This window comes from Acomys russatus, chromosome 12 (assembly GCF_903995435.1).
Source record: "Acomys russatus chromosome 12, mAcoRus1.1, whole genome shotgun sequence".
NCBI lineage: Eukaryota > Metazoa > Chordata > Mammalia > Rodentia > Muridae > Acomys > Acomys russatus.
Window position 1 is genome coordinate 59,850,045 of NC_067148.1, and position 20,191 is coordinate 59,870,235.

The window sequence follows — 20,191 nt, forward strand, 5'->3', positions numbered from 1 at the left end:
AGGTAGGTTTGCAGGCAGAAAATTTGACATATGTTCTTTAGTATGTGATAATGCCTGTGCTCATTAGCCCTGCGGGTCATTCACCCTTCATCTTTGGGGAACAGAGCAGATTAGCTTTGTAGAAATTATCTTTATGTTTTCTATATTGTTGTAGATATTTTCCTCATAGTCTCTGGCTTGTCCTTTATTTCTTTTAGTGCCTTTTTATAAACTCCTGTCTGTCACCTTTCTCTTTAGTTTAGTGTTTTTGGAATCTGCCGTGTGTGTGTGTGTGTGTGTGTGTGTGTTGTGTGTGTGTGTGTACATGGATTGAGCCCAGGGCTTTGTAGTGCTAGGCAAGCACTTGGCCACTAGCCTGTATATCCACCCTAATTCTACCTACTGTATCTAAGAAATGTTTCCCTACAGTGGAGCCATGAAGATATTTTCTGCATATCACCTCCAGGGACTTTTGTAATTTTATACTTTTGTTCAGGCACCCTACTGTGGAAGGTGACTTAGCTGCCTATGCCCCATCCCTGACCCATTGAAGACTGAGACCTCTTTCTGTAGTCCCTTGGAGCTCTAGGCTGGGGTCTTTACTGGGTGGGGACTGTTCCCGACCGCGGGTTCAGTTATTCGTGGAGTGGCGAGGAGGGTCGCGAACTGTGAATAAAGAATAGGCGAAAGAAAGGCACGAGCCCAGGAAAAAGTTGCTTATCGAGGGCCGTTTATTGTAAGGGGTATCCAAATTATAATAAGCTTCTGAAAGGGCGGGGGTGAGAAGGAATGCAGTGGAAAGTTACAAAATCTTCTGGGCCAGGCCCAAGGACAGCAGGTGTGGAGTGGGGCGACTATACAGAAGTCTCGATACACCGAATGTTCTCTTTCTCAAGGTCAGGCTGGATCTTTGTGGTAGCCAGGCAGAATAATTATCTCAAGTATGCAGACAGCTGTGGCTTCAGCCAGCAGGGCCTCTCAGCCACTGGGGCAGGTCAGGCAAGGTCCTATGGCTCCTGACAGGGGACTCTGTCTAGGGTCCTCCTAAGAGAGCCCCGCTGCCCAAAACTATACCGCTTCCCTAGGGTAACCTGTATCCAATGAGTGCTCAATGGATGGTCAAAAATATTGGCTCCTTGCCTACATTTTAGACAATTCTGAAGATCAGCCCATTTCCTGAGCAGCTCAAGTACTTGGAGTGACAGCTGAGTCCTTTTGTGATTAATCTGTGTCTCCAGGGCTGAGCTGCAGAACACACCTCAGTAACCTGACACACCAGTGTGTACTTCATGAGGAATCTGGTATAAGACGCCTTGGAGTGTTTGCGAAAGGGACAAAGTAGCTATGCGTCATCACTCTCTATGGATAGCCAATTGTCTTTATCCACTTTGGAAGATGTTCCCTTCTCTGATTCTTTGTAAAATGAGGTAAATGAAGAGGCCACTTCCGTCTAGATTTATAACTGAGTTTTTTGTTCCATTAACACATTTATCTATTCTTAGGCAAGTGTTACACTTTTCAGGTACTCTGAAATTATGATGTGTTGATCTTCTGACAGATTTGTTTTGTCAAATAAAGTATGTTAATATATATGTAATTGTTTTCATTTTGGTGGTAAATCTACTAAAACTGAAGTACTACAGGGAAGATTAGCATGACCCTCACACAAGGATGGCATGCAAATTCTGGAAGCACTCCTTATTTTAAAGTAAATAAATAAATAAACAATGAATAACTTGTTGCTTTTTTTTTTAATTAATTGAACATTTTTAATATTTTACATATACATTTATATTATTACACATATATATACAATAAACTACCTATAGCAAGAACCATGACACAATCAGGAATTATATAAATGTTACATTCTTAGTGTTTTGGCTATTTGTATTTGACAGCCTTGAAGAAAACATCTTTCCTACTTTGGTGCATCTAAAATTCTGAATGTAAATTAATCTCCATCACATCTTGCCATTATCAACTTAAAACATCTATCTAGATACAAAAACATCTTAACTCCTGAACAACTAAGCTTCGTTGTAAAACTAAGCTATCTGGTCTTCAACTCCATCAGAGACTTGAGAAGGAATAAATTTGATTACCTGAGTATGCTGGAAGTGCAGGTTAGTAGCTTTCCAAATGAGAAGATGACAGACACAGTTTTCTACCTAATTAGTTACTCAAAACTCTCTATTATGTTGGAGCATCTTCTTCAGCCTTCTGGCCCAATATATCTGACAGACATATTTGTGCGTCAGGAACTACTGAGGACTTGCTTACCCTTTCTTGGCAGAGTTTGCAAGCTTGCCCTTTTTTAGGCAGAATTTTGTCTGTGGTAGAAATGAGGACATTTGAAGCCATCTCCATAAGGAGGTTCTTTGATGCTCATCATCCTCATTGATGTAGGCTGGGTGTTGCCAGGAGTTAACCTGTCTCATTGTCCGTGAATCTCTAAAATAATAAAAACATTTTAAAATGCCACATTCTGCACGTCTCTGAGGTTTTTGAAGAACTTACCTAACTATCCTACCTTGTCTTTCTATAGAGTCATATCTATGTGCTGTGCTTAAGATGTATATTCTTGTGATAAAAGTAGACTAGTTGATGTGACCATGATTTGATCAACTAACATTAACTTGTATAACTTATTTATCCAAAACAGCCTGCAATAGCACTTTCAAAGTATTGGAAGTAAACCTTGCATTATAATTGAGTTATATGGGTACAAAACCTTATATTATAGTAGAAACACACACACATTATATATAATTATTATATATAATGTGTGTGTATGTAAAGAATAAACTTACATTTGAATTCTATACCACTGTATCTAGAACTAAACATATTTTGCATTTATATACAAAATTCTATACCAGTGAATTAAGAACAACCTTGTGAGTGACAATTGAGGCATTAAGTTGAGGAGATTCACTAACTTTTTTGCTCTATCTAATTATTAGCTTTTTCTACTTTATATGCTTTAAAACAAGATTTTCAAGTTTAACAAAATCAATTGTGATTTTCCTAGGGTTGAATTAATCTATACCTTTGGTTTGTGGGGGAAAGATAGCTTTTCAGTATCAGGCATCCTGAACTATACACATGGCTTATGTCTGCACATAGTGTCTTCTTTACTTTCTGTCAACAAGGTTTTTATAACTGTCTGCGTTCAGTTATCAGACGTCTACTAATGGGTCTATTTCTAGATACTTCTTATGTGTTTATTTTGTTATAGATGTTAAATATTTTAATAGGTTTTAGAGGAGAGCACGGTCTCATGTGACAGAAGATGCAGGTGTTTTCCACACGCCATTCTGAGCAGACTGTCTCTGAGGATGCAAACTTTGCACATTGCATCTGTTGTTTGAAAATGGAGCTTATTTTGTCAGATGGACCAAATGCACTCTGTCCTACAGTCTCATTGTGTACTAAAACCTTGCTTTTAGTGGAATCATGAATCAGACTTGAAGCTAACCAACAAGACTGTGAGGAGCTAAAGGTGGCTGCTGCTGGGCCTGACGGCCTGGATTGGTCACCAGCACTCACATGGTGGAGGGAGAGAGCTGACTCCCAAATGTTATCCCATGACCTCCACATGTGCCCTTCTCCCTAAAAAAAAACCCCATAAATGTAATAAAATATTTTAAAAATAAATTTTAGCTTTCGTTTTCACTTGCACACAGAAATATAACTGATTTTCTTCTGTGTTTTGATCTGACATTAACAGCCATGACAAACTTGCTTATTTCTACTCTCTTGTTAAAACTAGTAGTTTCATTGTAATACCTTTTTTTGTGGCCTTAATGCACACACTCATTTCATTGTGGATAAAAACATTTTTAATCTTTATTTTCCAATCATTACCTTCTTTAGTGATGTTGGTGTCTGCCTTGTCTTATTCTTGATCTCGAAAGGAAAAAATTTCAATTTTCTACTGCTTAAGTGCTGTTGAATTTTGATTTTATAGATACCTGTGGTGGATAATGTTGTTTGTCCATTTAGATGTACTTATCATTTTCCATTTGCTCCCGTGCCTTGAAGGCTGACTTATGTGGACATTAATCATATTCCTTCGCTGCATTCCAACTGGATGTATTCTTTGGGAGTACTTTCTTGCTGGGACAACACTCCCTTGTTGGTGCAGAGTGCAGGCAGACTAGTGTGCCATGTCCAGTTGATAAGGGTAAAAAAAGCTTCCTGAAAATGAGTGTAACCGAGACAAACAAACCTGACTAGCATTCTCTGAGCACTAGGGAGATATAAGAATTGCTAAGGCGTGGTGGTACACACCTTTAATCCCAGCACTTGGGAGGCAGGCGGATTGTTGTGAGTTCGAGGCCAACCTGGTCTACACAGCGAGTCTAGGACAGCCACGGCTACATAGAGAAACCCTGTCTCAAAAAACAAAACAAAACAAAACAAAAACTGCTTTTAGTATTAATGCTTTTTTTTTTTTTTTTTTTTTTTTTTTTTTTTTTACATTTAAAGTTGTAAGCATTGATTCTGATCATCTCCTGCAAATAAGCAAGGCCCTGGGGATGGATCAATTTGACTCCTAATTAGCAGTTATTGAACTCTCTCTTGCCGCCTGGGCTGACTTGATCAAAGGACTATCACTGTAACAGCCAGCTGGACTAACCTTATGCCAGGACCAGCCGTCTGGAATGCTCCATAGATGCCTTGAAATGATTATGAAAAAGATTAAAGTTGATTGTCCTGGCTCTTGAAGCTACTGCCCCAGCCAGGGCTGTTAGAAACAGTTGTGTAGCAGACATTTTGCCATCATAACGCTCAGGGAATCTTTTCACCTCCACCAGAGGTGGAGAGGGCTCCTGGTTGTAAGGCCTACTGTCATTGGTGCTAAGGGACAGGCCATGATTAGTCGAAAACACAAGCCTTAATCCGAGTGGCGTTAACATGGGAGGCTGCGATTGGCCTGAAGAAGTGTATGATTGGTCCAATATATGGTTATGACTGGTCTGAGCAACCCTTTGCAGGCTGTAGAGCGGGCTGCTTAGGCTTGCTGAAACACTTCTGTGTTGGAACGTCAGGTCCAATAAAGACTTCTCTTTCCTTGATTAAGTGTGCTTTGATAGGGTAACAAAGCAAGCAAGCTTTAAGGGCAACTTGCTAGATGAAAAGGTAATCATTTCCACATCAGCTTGGTAGCCAAGGACCCCGGATGTGCTCCAGTGGTGGACCAGATTACTGCCTGGATTCGCACCCTGAACCCTAAGTCTTGGGAGCGCAGTTCTGAGTACAGAATGTCCACAAGCCCTGCTTGATGGATAGAGAGGTTCCATCAGCCCTGGAGATGGTCCAGGGTTTCTTGAACTTGGCTTCTTGCCACCACCAGCACTAGGATCCCAAACAATGAAGCTTTTGAGCAGCACCCATTTCCCCAGCCCTGGCTTCCATGTGCAGAGAGGGTGTCCACAGCCATGGTTTGATAGTTGAAGGTCTGGTGATGGATCCCACCTGTTGGTGACCTTTTCCACTCGAGGGCATGCACCTCAGTGATCCTGGCCCACACCCAGCACCCAGTTACTACAGTCTGCTACTTGGCTCGCGCTCCGGTTTCAGAATGCAATCCTGACAGAGGCGGGCACCCCAAGTCAGTTCTGCCTGTAGCTACGAAAGAGGCCAGACAAGCAGCTGTGGGGGCAATGGAAGAAGCAGCTTTTAACATGGTCGCAGAGCATTAAAGAGAGAGAAAATTAGAGGGAAGAACCTGAAATTCCATGTTACAAGAAGAGCAGTTAAGTCTTCAAGGACAAGGGTTTCAGGAAGATGTGCGCTGAGAGCTGTTACAGTAACTGCTGCAAGGGCTAAGGGTCCCAACACCCTCTCTGCCTCCGTGGAGACTATCATACTGGGTGCTACTTGCTGTTGTTTCAGCTGCAGCTGCTGTCTCTAAACTCAGAGAGAAATGAAGGCTGCTAGAGTCTGATATATGACGCCCTTCCTCTCCTCACGATTTCTGTACAAGCAGGATGAAAGGCCCCGCAATCAGCTGATGGCGGATGTATATAACTCTCTCAGATTTATACCCAAGGTCATAAAAGTCACCATGTTGCTTTCTCCCTACGCCGCCCCCCCCCCTTGCCTTTTGCTTACATGTTCTGAATGGCATAAAGCGAGGGAAAGGCCTCGGAGGACCGTCTTGAAGTCCATCTTAATTATATACGCTAGAAATTATACCTTCCTCATAGCAAGAGACTTGATACTCTATGAGCATATACAGGGGGAGGAGGTCCCCCTCAGTCACAGTCATAGGGGAGGGGAATAGGAGGAAAGCGGGAGGGAGTGAGGAATGGGAGGATACAGGGATGGGATAAATATTTAGATGTAATATGAATGAATTAATAAAAAGGAAAAAAAGAAATTATACCTTCCTCATGATTGATAGGGAGATGTGAGTCCTTGCCTTTACAGAGATTCATTTTACATAATGACAAGCTATGTACATAACTTTTACATATTATTTGAAAACATCTTCCTTGCTCCTCTCAGCTCTCTAGGATGAGTATCTTGTTTTTGCACAAACACACATATAGTTTTCTTTCCATTTAATACTTCAATTGCAAAGTAAGATGATAATGATAATAGAAATATTTTATTTATAATATTATTGTGCAGAGAAATTAAATATTCTATTCTTTCCATCTTCCCTTAAGTTATATATTTATAGGCATAAATTTGTAATAGCAGCACAAACAATTGTAAATTCTTTTCATCAGTTCGGTAGAGACACCAATGTTTTCTTAATGAGTTCTCTAACATTGAATTTTTATGTTTTTTAATATTTTATTTTTATAAATCTTCAATGGATGCAAATTTTCAAGAAGATAAACATTTTTAGAAGGAATTTTAGAACGAATTATTTCGAGAAATTTAATTATAGAGTATATGGTTTATGCACATTTTTATTTCTGTATTAAAGTTTCAATAGTTGTTTCCTTAAACCATATGTAATAAAATAGCTTTTATAATGGATACAACGCAGCCTTTTGTTGCCAGATGACGAGAGTTTCTTTCATTGGTTTGAATTGCTACAGTTTTACTAGCAAAGTGAAGGTTTCCAAGGTTTTCTGATTTCTCCCTTTTTCTAGGTTTCTTGTATGTGAAATGCAAGCAAGATTCAAACCTTAGTTATGTCAATGTGAAACTAAGGCAATGGTGGCTTAGTTGTTTTCTTATTGCTGTCATAAAATAACTGACCAAACACACCTAAGGAATGGCTCCTTTGGGCTCACAGTTCAAGAAAACATGGTCCCCCCCATTGTGGGGGACGCTATAGCAGTGGCAGTTTGGTTGATGGTGCGGATCATGCAACATAGAAAGTGGGGTGTGATGCTCAGCCTGCTTTCTCCCTTCCCCCTTTTTATTTAGTGCAGGACCACAGTCCCGGGTGATGCTGCTCACATGCAGAGTCACCTCTCCCTCCTCAGTTAAGACTTTCTAGAAACACCCTTGAAAACGCACCCAGAGGAAGCACCTCACCAACATCTTAGACACTCCTTAACCCAATCAGGTTTGCAATAGCAATTAACTCTCACCTATCATGAAGACACAGAGAGTCGTTGTGTAGCTGGAAAAATAATGAGCAATAGTTAGAAGAAGGAAGGCAAAATTTATTTCAGTTATATTTCCTGAAGCCAGTTCCTGTGTTGTTTTGTTTCTGTTTGGTTGCTTCCAACCCATCCTCCCACTGGAAACTCTCTTTATCCTTAGGGCTGCTTAAAAAGCAATTTTTTTTTTCATAAAAAGTCAGCTCTGTTGTAGGTAGGAGCTCTCCAAAGCCAGAAAAACAAAAACAAAAACAAAAAACCAAAACCAAAACAAAAAACAGTACAGTGCTTTGGTCATCACCAGAGGAGATGGCTGTATTGGGATACAGGTGGCTGAAGAGGTGAGCTTCTCACAAGGAGCACATCTGTGTTTTCTTCCTCCTTGCAGATGTGGTGGCTCACCTGTGCCATTTCCCCCATAACCTTGTGCAGTTCTTTGCTTCAGAGGAGCTGTGACAAGAATAGGTGTGGCAGCCATACGATGGGCGAGACTCTGGAGACTTGTCTTCTTTGCTTCAGCATTTTTTATATTTATGAGTCCAGGGGTGACATCATCATATTTTGACGTATCAGCACTGCAGCTTCTCCCTGTCACATTACCTCAAATGTGCGTATGTGTAGTTATGAGAGAAATCTATGTGTTGCTAGTCAATTTGTATTTATGTGCGAATATGGGATGTTTTCCTACGATGCCTCTGCCGGGAGGAATTACAGCTCTGTCTGTGAGTACCATCCCCAGGCAAGGCATGATTTGGCTATCTGTTTACATCGGGACTGTCAGTGATCACCGTTACTAGCACGACTGTGAAGCAGACATCTCTGTCAAGCTGAAACAGGGAACGAAACAAAGCAACTTAGTCTGGTTAAACTGAGCCAGGAGATGGGGAAGCTAAGTTGGTGTTGGACACTGAAAATACTGAGCGGTTTACTTAGGTGATTCCACCACCGCAGAGTGTGGGTGCAAAGCAATAGGCTGCCGCAAGGTGTGCTTCTTGGCTAGATGGTATTTGTGTTAGACACAGGGACTTCGAGATCAGTGCATCTCTGTATTACTGACTGAGAATTTTACCTTCAGATACCTGTCCTCCAAAAGTGTATCTCTGCGTTGCTTGTATTTTCTTTGCTTGCTTATTCTTTGCTTTTTCTTAACTTTTTATCAATTGACCATTCCAAAATATGCAATCTGACACTGAGTAGACAAATGAGTAGTGACTCTTATCTACACTTAGACTATAGAGACAAGGCTGCTACATTCACAAGGGGAGGTGGAGGTCTAAACGCTGCAGGGTATTTGATCCCAATGTGATCCCTGAAATTGTGAACTGTAAAACCCTGTTTCTTGTGGTTGAGCCCCAACACACCTTTAATCCAAGAACTTTCTGTTTATTATACAAAGGTGATCAAGGCGTGGTTCAGCCAGCCTTACACACATACCTTTAATCCAAGAGCTTTATGTGCACAGGAGTTGTTAAAGTTAACCCTAGGTCAAGAGGTGGAGCAAGAAACCACCTGACAGGGATTAGAGAGTAGGAGGGGCTTTGAGATGAAGGGTATTTAAGACAGCCTGAAGAAGTGGTCTTTGGTGCTTCTTTGGGCTTGGGATTTTAGTTCCTCAGCCCCTTGGCCTTTGGCTGTTTGGGCTTTGAGGGAGCAAGTCTTTGGCTTTTGTTTTGTTTGTTTGTTTGTTTCTTGTTTTTGTTTTTGTTTTTTGTTTTTTGTTTCGTCTTTTCCTCCTTGGATGTCAGATGTGCTAGTGAGCTTTTTGGGCTTATCTACTGGGATGTGAGCTGAGTAGGAGGGTCAGCTAGGTGCTTTCTCTGCCTCTCTGAGCTAGCAGGTTTTTCACCACAACATCTGGCTCCTGAGTCTTTATTGGTGAATAGAACAATCAGGACTTTTCAATTAAAACAATATCTAAACACAGAGTGAAAATAAAAGTAAAAATCAGAAAATTCCAATGAAAGTCATTTTGGGGGAAGGGTGTGATTTAACCTTACAAAATATTCTCTCTGCTTTTCGGATGCATCTAGAAGCAGTCTGAGGTGAGAAGCTGGAGTTGGGCTGGAGTGGGTTTGCCATGTTGGAATCCTTTCTCAATTAGTTAACTTTTAAAACTGGGTAAAGATGTCATTTCAAAGATATTGGAAGTCCAACAAAACCAGAACTTTGACTGTTGCATACTTGGTAGTTATACTGACTTGATGTGTGAACTCGCTCCTGCTCATGTCAACACTGTTTTTCAGCTATCTAAAATCTAGAAAATCCCTAGAAACCCTAAGAAATGTGTCTCGGTGCACAGTTCTAAGCTCCCTTTATTTCCTCTCTCCATTCTTCTTCTTCTCTCTAGTACTTTCTATTTTGATCTTTTATGCTTTGAGACTTACAGTGCTTCTTCCTACGAAAGGGAAGCTGTAGTATTTGTCTACCTATGTCTGGCTGATTTCATTTCTTATAATGGTCTATATTTGCATCTGTTGGGCTGCTAATGTCAAGATTTCCTCTTTTTAAATAGCTTATCATTACTTTTCGAAAATAATGCTCTATTGTGTAAATGGAAGACAAATATAAAATACAAAAAGAAATACAGTATTTTCTTTGTTCATTCATCAAAGGACACCAAAGTTAATTCAATATTTTGCCTACAGACACTATTGTTCCATCAAACCCACGAGTGTAAATCTAACTTTTTGATATGATGGTTTTATTTCTTTGTTTATGGGTCAGATGTTAGGTCTATTTAAATTTTTAAATTTGTGTCTTTTTTTTATAAGCTAGTCATTGTACAAGATAATGACTTTCACTGTATATTTTCAGGCAAGTGAATAACATTTATACACTGATCATGTTTATATTGCCAATTTTAAAAAATATTCTTTCTCTTGGTGATGCCTGCTTCTTCTCTAACAGACCCTCTTCACTTTCATGTTCTTATTCTTTATCCCTCACTCTAAAATGTGCTAGGCTTCTCTTTTGGGATGCGACTTATTTTACTGAACATGATGGTCTCTGGGTCCATCCATGAGCTTTTAAGAAACATGGCTTCCATCTTCATTAAGACTGAAGAGCATCTGTATCCTGCATTGTCTTTATTCCTTCACCCATTGATGAACAAACTAGGTCGACTGACAGTGTGCTCATTATGAGTAATGGCCCATTAGCAGAGGTGTGTAAACATCTCTAAGACATCATCATGGTGACTTTGATTCCTCTGGCTATCTACCCATAAGTTGTATAGGTGGGTCATATAGAAGTTCTGATTTTAGTTTTAGTTGTTTGTTTGTTTGTTTTTTAGGGGAATCTCTGTACTTATTTACATCATAACTCTGTTTGCTTACATTTACACCAACAGTGCTTAACCTTCTGCTCCCTGCACTCCTGCTGACTTTGTCATTTTACATTTTTGGTCATAGTCATTCTGACCGGGGCCAACAGGGTTAATTTGCATTTCCTATGACTAAAGGCGTTGAGTGTCTTTACATGTAGTTATTGGGTGTTGCTGCTTCTTTTGAAAACTGTACAGTTCACTTGTCCACTCAATGTGGAGTTTATTACTATGGCTCTGTAGTATACATGAAATCAGCATCCTTAACAACAACAAACAAGGGTGTGTGCTCAATTTTAGTTTTTTTTAAAATAGATATTATGTGTTTATCCTCGTGAGATGAATAACCTGTAAAGGTTTTCTCTTATTTTGTAGACTGTCTTTTCCCTCTTCTTTTGCTATTAAAATGCTTTTAAGCTTGGCTCAATATCACTTGTCAGTCCTTTCTATTATGTCCCACATTTTCTGAGTACAGATCAGAGGGTCATTTCCCCTGCTTAGGCCATCAAGTGCTTCCCCTGTGTTTTCTAGTGATGCCTGTTGTAGGGAGCCATGCTAAATTCAGCCATGTTAGAAATCCTGTGCTTAAGCTGCACTCTGTGACCTTTGACTTGTTGACCTTTGTTGAAGGAGGTCTTGTGTTCTAGGCTATCTTTGGATTGTCTACCTTTGAAAGAAATAGAGAAGTCCTTACAGGGAACTACCCAGAGAAATAGGGAAGTCCTTACAGGGAACTACCCAGAGAATAGGGAAGTCCTTACAGGGAACTACCAAGAGAAACAGGGAAGTTTTACAGGGAGCTATTCAGAGGATTATATTCTTGCCTGGGGCCTAGGGGAAGTGAGATTACAATAGAACTTGTGTTGACCTTGCTATATAAAGTCTACTTGTCTGCATTAAAAGGAGTCTTGATCAGAATCTCCAGACTTGACTCAATTTTCCTCAGGTCTCTGTCCCGCACTTTCAGTCTCCATCCCCTCTGTCAGGGAGCCCTGTCGATCTGTCCTGGGGGCCAGGACAGTCTGTGGAGTCATAACCTACATTAGCAAACTTGATCTACTTTGAGATGGTTTTCGTGCAGGGTGACAGATAGTTTAATCCTAATCCCTCTACAAGAGAAGATCCAGTTTCCCAGCAACTGTTCAGAAGGCCATGCCCAGCATATGTTTTGGAGGGAACAAGAGGTCTGTAGATCTTAAATTATTTCTGGGTCCTCTAGTCCATGTGCCTACATACCTGTTTTTATGTTGTCACATGTTGTCACAATGTTACTATGGCTCTATAGTATACATGAAATCAGCATCCTTAACAAACAAGTGTTAAATAATTTAAATGAAATAGTTTTTAAACATCACAAGAAATGGGAAAAATGAAGAAAGAAGAAGATTAAAAAAATAGGAAAGCAGAAATAAATGAAAATTGTAAATAAAAATAGGAAATATGCACTTAAAGAAGAACAAACTCATTTGCAAGCATAAAAACAAGTCTTATTTTTTAAAAAAGCGAAAAGGCAAAGAAAAGAGAACATTGTCATTGTCATTGTCTCAATGCTCCCGCTGATCTTTCTGTTGTCTTGGTGGACTGGGCATCCCATGGAGCGTGCTATGCCTGGGAAACACTCTACCCCTCCCTCCATTGGTATAGTCAATAAGTCAGTGGGCATGGATTAGAACAGGAGGTTGTTGGGAGTCCCTTCATTTCCTTGCTTTGGACCAGGCATTAAGGGATCAACTTTCCCTTGGTGACATCGGCCAGAATAGCTGGAACAATCCATGCAGTCTACATAGGGTGGGGCAACAAGCAGCACAGGACAGAGGCCATGCAGAGCTGTATGTTTTCCGAGGGCCAATGCCTGCCCACAATCCAGAGCTGCTAGGGCCTCCTGACCCTCCTTAGCTACCTGACTGAACTGTATGGCAAAAGCAAGCTTCACCTGTTGCCTCAGTCACGGCATGAATCTCAGTGCATGCACCTCACAACGATCTAGCTTCCCGGCATTCTTCTGGGGTCGCACTGGGCTACAGGGTAGATGTTGTCCAGGACACCACATCAATGTTTGCTGTGAGCTTCCAGGGAGTGAAAGATGCAGAACCTGTATTTTCTAAATCAGTAAGCTCAGTGCTGACCTTCTTTAGGTGGCTCACAGATATGGCACTGTGTTTTTAATGTTGAGAAACCCAGAACATTTCTTAAGCACAGACTTGCTCCACAGCACTGGGATGGTCTAAGCTCAGGCCGCTCTTGTGTCTGACATCTGTTCCTGTGCTAGTTTTACCCATTACGTCTTTCCATCTTTCCCTGTCTATTAGCCCTCCCCTCTGCTGTGCTGCCCATCTGCCACAGGCTGAGAGGCAATATGTTGCTTCTCACCTTCTGTTTCAATAACGGGAGTCTCTTCAAGTCACTCTTTGTCCAGTACTAAACTGAGCATGTTCCTGCAGGCACCCCACACTGCTATTTTTTCAACTGTCTCAATTCTGAGTCACAGAGCTGGGAGGCGCTGCTTCCCTTTAAGTCTGCCACAGTGCAATGTCTATTTTTAGTGTTTTGAACCATCATACCATTCTGTGCGATGGCCACCGTTAAGTAATCTTCACTGAACGATAGCCCCTGGGACTTCAACATAACTCTCTCCTCTTATGATGTTGATTGGCTGCATCTACAGTAGGTGATCTTCTGTTGCTGTGACCAAGACAATTTGTGGAGGGGAGAATTTATTGTGGATTGCGATTAGAGACGGAAAGTCTGTAACACTGGAGGAGACTTGACAGCAGGGACTGAGAGATCACATTTCCAACCTCAAGTGCAAATCAGAGACAGCAAACTGGTAGTGGGAGGAGGCTGTGAAGTCTCAAAACCCTCCCTCAGTGATGCACTTCTCCAGCTGTCTCCTGAGTTGCCCCAGACAGCACCAACTGAGGACTGACTGCTCAAACGCTGGAGCCTACGGGGGCATTTCTCATCCAAATCACCACAGCACATTTTATTTTCTTTACAATTTCCAGAAACTTTACCCTTTCAATTGGGGCTATATAGCAGGAAAATATTGCTGTCTTGCCTGTCCATTTGAGGGACAGCGATATGGGAGGAGGGGCTATCTAAGAGGACTGGAGACTTCAAATTCCTTGGGGAAGAGGGGAAAAGAGAGCATGTTTGAGGTGATGCTCATGGAGACGGAGGATCTTAGATGTTAATGGCCAATGGGTCCTTCTCCTATAGGCTAGAAATTAGATACAAATTGGTTTTGAAGCAAAGGAAAAGTGAAAGTTACTTCTAGGAAAGAAGTACAGCGGACTAAAAGCAGCCCAGCCCTGGAAGAGAGTCTCGAAGGGAAGTTGACACCATACTGTAATGTAGGCAGAGTAGCAGAAACAATGGTATATATCTTGTTTATTAGCTTGACTATCCATGCCTTTTCTGGGAAAGGTGTTGACTAGACTTGCTTTTGATGGGGAGAGGGAGGAGACTTCAGCATAGACTGTCTCTTGGCTCTGAACATCCCTAGATTTGTGTCATGAGTCCCCAGGCAAAGATCTTGCTATGCTAATATAGTGCAATAAAAGCATAACGAGGTTCAAGGTTAGCACTTGGTCAGATTTGCCAGCTCGCTGGTCCCTGGTGTTAACTGGGCTTTCTGTAGCTCCCTGCTGTCTGATCTGTTGTAAGAAGTGGGAGCTGTGCTTTGCTTGTCATGCGCATCCAGCAGCCTGCCTGTGCCTGCTGCTACAGGCAGAACAGTTCTTCTATGGAGAATGACATTCTTGTTTCTCTGTTCTCTGGTGGTGGCTGGGGATTTGAATTATGTAGACCCACCTTTCCTCCTCTCTCCCTCTCTCCCACCCTCCTCTCTTCTCTCCGCGCCTAGTCTCTCCTTTCCCTCTCCCATCCCCTCCCCTTCCCTTTCCTTCCCTCTCTCCCTCCCTCCCTCCCTCCTCTCTTCTCTCCTCTCCTCTCCTCTCCTCTCCTCTTCTCTTCTCTTCTCTTCTCTTCTCTTCTTTCTTCTTCCCCTCCCCCTCCCTCCTTCCTTCTATCTTTCCATACAGCCTGAGCTTTCTGTCTATATAGCACAGGCTGGCGTTGATGCTGTGCCCAGTTCTAACCAGTCCTCTGGTATTCTGTCACTCCAGGCATATTCCCCATGGTCAGCAAATTGGTAGGTTTTATTGGGCAATTTTCTGATCTTTCTAGATCTGTTGTTTTTATCTCTGTGATAACTATGTTTTTCTATCTAACCCTGCTCTGTCTCTGTTTATTACTCTGTATCCTAGGCTGGTGGTCTGGTGCTCACTATGTAGCCCAGGCTAATCTTAAACTATGATAATACTCCGGCCCCAGCCTCTCAAATGCTGGGATTGAAAGTGCAGGTTCCCACACCTGACTTCATTTTCTTATTACTAATGTTGTCTTTTGTTGTTGAGGAGGAGACCATAAATGAATGCCTAATTTCACCTGCTTACGCACGACTGGTGTGCATACGTCAGAGAGGCTGAGCAGGTAGAATATTCAGAGACAAATTGGAGTGGCGAGGAGACACCAGCCTTTGCATTGGCATGTGCCAACTGGCTTAATTCCTCCATTTCCCTTGGCACCAATTTTCTAATTAGAATTTGCAAATGGCGCCACCCTCTTTAACTCCCTGGGTTCCCATAAAGGCAGATGTAACAGGATGTGTTAAGAGTACCTGGCTAATGGGAGAAGCTTGATTAACTCCCGGGTTCAAAAGTTTGTTGTTTGTGTTTGTCTTCATAGCCTTGACACCCCCCCCCCCCCGTCTCAATGTCAAGAATTGAAGGGAGATTTTGTTGCATCTCCAGGAGGCCATCTTAGGCATCTGTGGGCTGAGATGTGATGGAAGCCCCAGAAACAACCTTTATCACAAGGTCTTATTTTGATGAGTGCCTCTGAACCGTCTTTGGTGTCAACGTCTGTCCTGGCACTTTGTACCACATGAATATAGTGTGGATGTGGGCTGAGTTTCTAGAAATCCTTCTACAGTGTGAAATTGGCTCTTGTAAGCTTCTTGAAGTCAGTAGTAATGTAGGGAAGCTGGGCTCTCCTCCATTGTAATGAGGCAGTCATGGAGTCAAGAGGGAGATTTTCCCATCACATAATTTCCCACACACACTTAGCCCGTGAGCACCATTGATAATGTGAGAATAGGGCCAAAGGATCTATTGATGTTTTATGTACAGTGCCGTGGGTGAGCTGTTTTTTTTTTTTAAAGTTTGACAAATATTAGTTGACAAAAAGTTTTTTAGTGCTTGGACAGGGGGTGGGGATAGGGATTCGGGTGGAGGGGTCTAATATGCAATCTATTCATGCACAGAGCTCACTGTGTCGTTCATTTTAAACGAACTGAAATTTAAGGAATAGGAGGTGCGGTCGACCGTCTCAGTCGGCTGCGGGTCCTTGGGGTCGGGAGTTCTCAAAGCGTTGGTGGGCAGAAGATAGGCGAAGTGGCACTCAAACTCAAACTTGCCCTGAGTTGGTCTGTTTGTCACGTTGCCTATCTTCTGCCCACAGATGATTGGAGAACTCCCGACCCCAAGGACCTATACCCGACTGAGGCGGTCCGCGGTAAGGAGGTGCGGACTGCACAAGCAGCAGTTGTTTAAATGGGGATGTACTGCCAGGCAAAGGCACAGATTTTAAAAACAAAAAGCTCTTCTGAAATGTGACACTAGAAAGGGCCTTGTCCTGTGACTTGTTTCTTTGGTAGATGCTCCTAAGGATTCCCGTAATGTTAACAACGACTGGCATGCTGCGCCTGTACTTAGGCAGCAGGTGTTAATTTCCTTGGTACCCAGACCATGCAGTGCGGGTTTTCTAAGTCCCTGTCAAATCACTGCCTGTCGCCCCTTCGACCTTTTTATCTTGAACTTCCACATTACAATTTAGAGCTGATAAGTTTTTGATCCTTCTCGAAGCTGTTTTGAGACCAGCGATTATTATTCGCTTTCAAGTAGCCAATCACTCTGTCCAGATAGACACAGTTACAATACAGATGCCATGTTTAAGGTTCCTGGAGACGCTGTTGTGAGCGCTGTCTCGGGTCTGGCAGCGAACCCTGTATTTCTGTCCCTTCCTTCTTGCAGAGGAACTTCCCTACATCTCTGCTCGGTCCTGTACTTCAGGCACAGCCTTCTGCTTTGAACTGAGATCTAAAAGCAAGAAAGTTTTATGATGCTCAAACCCCAGACCAGGAATTCACTTCTATACTTGTCCAGGAAAAAAAAAAAAAAAAAAAAAAAGACCTTTTTATTTTAATAGAAACTCTCCTTTTTTTTTTTTATGCTTTGCACTTCACAATGTACTTAAAAAATAGCTTAAGATGTGAGTTCTTAGGTGCTTGATGTATTATTCAGAACAAATTCATTTGAAGGTGCATCAGGAGCTTGCTATCAGAGTGACTACCCTTTGTCTTAGCTCAGTCTCTGTCTGAGTCTAAAGTACAGGATTCATGGTGATGTGCGGATACCAGTGGGGAAAACATCTTTTGAAAGCCTCATTCAAAAAAGCAGAAAGCCTACTTGTTTTGCCCACATGTTCACTTAGAGAATTAGGTAATTGAGCCAACATGGAAATCTGTTGCATGCCTGAGGACTATGTTAATACCTGGTCACCTTTCTCCATATGTTCCTTTCATATAATCATGCCAGCAACTGAGGAAGACAAGCACTTTCCTGAGGGTCACATGACAGCCCTGTTTACTGAATAGTGGCATTTATACTTTTTGGGAGTTGAGGCACATCGTGGACCTCCATAGTAGTCATCTCCTAATCTGAAAGCACATTCTTTGTAATGATCCCGAGTTTAGAATTCCTTTTGATCCTCTCATTTACACATTTAACTAACAATTAATGCAAAATCAAATGAAATGAATGCCAATTTGCAAAAGTGCCTGAAAATAGTCATTGAGATTAGAAAACTTCTAGAGAGTGATTCACGGAGCTCGACGTTGAGGTGTCGGAAAGGTAGATTGCAAGCGGGCTTCAGACTGTGTGTCAGCACAGCACAGGCTCTTGACCTTGGCTGTTAGTTTACAAAATGATGGATCCAGAGCAGTCTGGGAGCTGTGGAAGAGAAAGCCTTTGCGTTGGCTCCTTGCCTGACAGCACAACCTCAGACTTCAGTTGGCAAGTTGAAGCAGCCAGCATGACGTCAGGACCCACGCTTCAGTGTGCGTGAGGCGACTGTCGGTGAGAACAGTCACCAGGATGGTTGCACCAGGTGAGACCCTGTCAAGCTGACTTCCTGCATGACGTGAGAAACAAACTGACAGAAGCTGCTTCTCTCTTCTCTAACAATGTACCCCCACCCACTCAGATCGCCACCTCTTTACAGTAACAATGTTACTCAAGACAAGGCGTATAGATCCTCTCTCTGTACTTCATTAAATATATCCTCTTATCTTCCGAACAGAAGGTATTAAAAAAAAAAAACAAACAAAAACAAAACAAAAAAACCAACCTTGTAAATTGTGTCACAGTCCACTAAGTAAATGCAGTTTTCAAATCTCCTTACAGTATATATGTGAAGAATGTTATAGTCAAGTTTTGACTGTATTCATAGATTTAGTGGTGCAACTCAAAAGTAGCAGAGACCACGAGTTCAGAGGTGAGGCTGGGGAGGAGGTATGGGTCCCATATAATGCTGGGAGTCATAGGGTGTATGGCTAGGGAGAACTGGGCTTACATGCAACCTTGTTCTTTCATAGGGATTCTTTTTGTCTAAATAATGATCTTTAAAGTTTATTAAAATGTATTCAGATTACATCCCAATTGTTATCCCCTCGCCTGTATCTTCCCATTCCCACCCTTCCTCTGTCTAATGCTCTATTGCCCTCCCTTAGACATCTGACAAACAGTGGACCTCCTCCCCTACCATATGATCATACCTTGGCCCGCTTTCCCTTCCTCTGTGTGCCACCAAGCCTCCCCTTCAACAGGGAAGCGATCAAACATGTGAACATGGATAAGTTAGTTGGATTTCTGATATGCAATCTAGTTCCATTGTCTATCACACACATGGTTGGGTTAGACGAAGCCTCAGCTTTATTTCAACCCAAAACTTCATTAAGTTGTGACCAGACTATTGTTGAAGTAGAGAGCCTTTAGCCTCATGTAATTAGTTGTTGTGAGGCCTGCTCACCCAACACTCACTCTTCGCTTGGCAAACAAGAACACCTTCACTTAGGGGTGGCCTATTTCTTTATCTTTAAGCTGGAACTCTAGAACCCTTCAGAATATTAGAGAGGTATAAAAAGATTACCAGGGAGCTAGACTGGGCCCGGGCACCGAATGGGTACTGTACATTGATTGAGTTGTTATTGGAATTTTGATTCAGGTGATTATTCTTTGGTTTGACAGAGAGTAGTAGGTTGAATTGAACTGGAGCAGACTGAATAAAGGTGTTATTGTCAGACAGATGAGCTGGTTGCCTTGGTTTGTGATGAGACCCACATTTATATAGTATAATTGTGATGGCAGAACCTGTGTATTTTGTTTGTATTGCTATTCTCTCTTCCTAGTGGCTCAAACAAAGTTCCTGTCCACCTGTCCTGTGATTCTCTGGGTACAAGAAGTTAACCCTAGGAACACAGTCTGAAAACCACGTGAGTCCTAGTCTCCCATGACCAGCTGCTCTATTTCTTTCAGCAGCTAAGCCTCTGAGTACAAGCACTTCACTGTATCTCAATGGTTTGATGCCACGCTAGTGAGAATTATTTTCCATCTACTGACATAGAACCTTTGCTGGTGATTTTACACTATGTACATATGCTTAACCTCTACCCTTTTACAAGCTCTAGATTATTTTGTTACCCTCCAGATGAGGAAAAAAAATTTAAAAAACTTAACAGCTTTTCAGATATTCAGCATAGAAGTTAGAAGAAACCATAATTGTTTCTAAAACGTGTATTATTCTCACTAAGATATGCTACACTATATAAGAACAACTATTTACTATTTTCTATGGTTTTTTGCATATGGTGTGTGTGGTGTGTACTATCCCTTGTATGAATGTGTGGAGGCCGTAGGTCATGTTCAGGTACGTTTCTCAATCATTTTCCACCTTACTTTTTAAGACCGAGTCTCTCACTGAACCTGACACTTCATTTCAAGTAGACTGAGTAGCTAGCAAGCCATAGAGACTCACTTGTCTCTGCTTTTTTCCTTCCAGTACACGGGTAGCAGTATGTGGTCACCGCACCTCATTCATATGTATAGCTCATATGAACTGCATTCTCATAAGTACTCACTCAATAAGAACTTTATCCACTGAGGCATGCTCTATTTTATGTGTTTTTATCAAA

At 41.8% G+C, this 20,191-nt stretch overlaps 1 non-coding gene across 1 annotated transcript; it reads left to right on the forward strand.

Annotated features, from left to right (window-relative positions):
• Positions 1 to 1,580: 1,580 nt before the first annotated feature.
• LOC127196762 (U6 spliceosomal RNA) lies at positions 1,581 to 1,685 on the forward strand. Its single transcript, XR_007831533.1, has one exon. It is a non-coding gene; the product is annotated as a U6 spliceosomal RNA (small nuclear RNA).
• The last annotated feature ends 18,506 nt before the right edge of the window (positions 1,686 to 20,191 follow it).